The 1,758-nt window shown below is 41.6% G+C and overlaps 1 pseudogene; it reads left to right on the forward strand.

Annotated features, from left to right (window-relative positions):
- Positions 1-520: 520 nt before the first annotated feature.
- LOC101651925 lies at positions 521-1,524 on the forward strand (annotated as a pseudogene).
- Positions 1,525-1,758: the final 234 nt, after the last annotated feature.

Consider the following 1,758-nt stretch of genomic DNA (forward strand, 5'->3'; position numbering starts at 1 on the left):
TTTAAAAATTGGTGTTTGTAAAATTGAGCAAATAGTTCCATAATCAAGGTTTTAATAAGAGGAGAAATACTCGACAAAATAATAATAATTTATGAATTATGAAGGGTTCATGAGGGAGGGGAAGTGGGGAGGGAGCGGGAAATGAGGAGCTGATATTAAGGGCTCAAGTAGAAAGTAAATGTTTTGAGAATGATGATGGCAACAAATGTACAAATGTGCTTGATACAATGGATGGATGTATGGATTGTGATAAGAATTGTATGAGCCCCCAATAAAATGATTTTAAAAAAAGAGAAATACTCAGATAATAGGTAATAAGAACCTAAATAATGGAGCCTAATGGGACCTAAATAATCAGATCAGAAGCTGTATATAGCAAGATTCAGTACTCCGCATCCTAGTTTTTTGTTTTTCTTTTAAAAGGAATCTTCAAAATTATTTTATTCAAAAGGAAAACTCTTGACTTGCGACTGCTGTAGTCAAGTGGCTGGTGGAACTGTCCCAGGATGACAGCTAGAGAATGGAGTCAGTATTATCCAAATATGAAAATCAGATGACTATTTTCCATGACTACCTAGAAGAATTTCCAGATCCAGATGAGCTAGTATGGATCTTAGGGAAGCAACATCTCCTTACAACAGAACAGTCCCAGCTGTTGTCTGGTATAACTTCTCATTTGCATACAGAAGGAAATTTCTCCCCTTGGGGGAACCAGTCCCTCATCAGATGTTGGCTGGGATTGATGCTACCCTGTGGACAGATGATGCTAGCTTAAGCCCTTGTCTGCAGACATTTGGGAAGGGACTGGAACTGGAAGAAACCAAAAAAACAACCCAAGGAGTACCAACAAATCCTCCAGTGCTTCGACAGAAAAGACTCTTGCTACTCTATCCATCAAATGGCACAAATGGGTGTACAAGGAGAGAAATCAGTTGGTGAATGGTTTGGGCCAAATACAGTTGCACAGGTGTTTAAAAAAACAAACAACCCAAAACCTGTGTTATTTGACGACTGGAATTCCTTGACTGTTTATGTTTCCATGGATAACACTGTGGTGATTGAAGATACCAAAAAAAATGTGCTGTGTCTTTCCCATGAGTGGTGCCACATCTGCCAAACCCTGCCCCACTCCCCCCTACCCCACCTCCCCCGAGCCCTTGGATGTGTTCGGCCAGAGTAAGAGCACCTCTGCCTGCTGCCCAGCCTGGAAGCCTGCTGCTCATTGTGCCCCTTCACCTGGGCATTCACCAAATCAACCCTGTCTATGATGACGCCTTCAAAGAGTGTTTTAAGATGCCACCGTCTTTAGGGGCCTTAGGAGGAACACCAGACAATGCCCATTATTTCATAGGATTCTTAGGTGATGAGCTCATCTTGGACCCTCATGCTACCCAGATCTTTGTGGACACTGAGGAGAATAAACTGGTTGATGACCAGGCTTTCCAATGCCTGCAATCGCTATAGCGAATGAACATCCTGAACTTGGATCCTCCTGTAGCATTGGGATTTTTTTGCAAAGAATAAAAAATCTGCACAACTAGTACTGTCTTGTTCAGTAGGAAATCCTAAAGGAGACTTTGACCCGGAGAAAGATTTTGATATACTGATTGAATAGAATCATGGAAACTCAACTTGGAGATCTGTCTTCCATCTGGCCCCATATGAACATGAACTCATTACATAAAACTTTTCCAGTCAGCCAGTGCCTGATGTGCCAATAGCATACAAACTTGATAGCAATCATGACTGAGCCAATCA

This window comes from Echinops telfairi, unplaced genomic scaffold (genome assembly GCF_000313985.2).
Source record: "Echinops telfairi isolate 266 unplaced genomic scaffold, ASM31398v2 ScPeMD7_1;HRSCAF=3_0, whole genome shotgun sequence".
Lineage (NCBI taxonomy): Eukaryota > Metazoa > Chordata > Mammalia > Afrosoricida > Tenrecidae > Echinops > Echinops telfairi.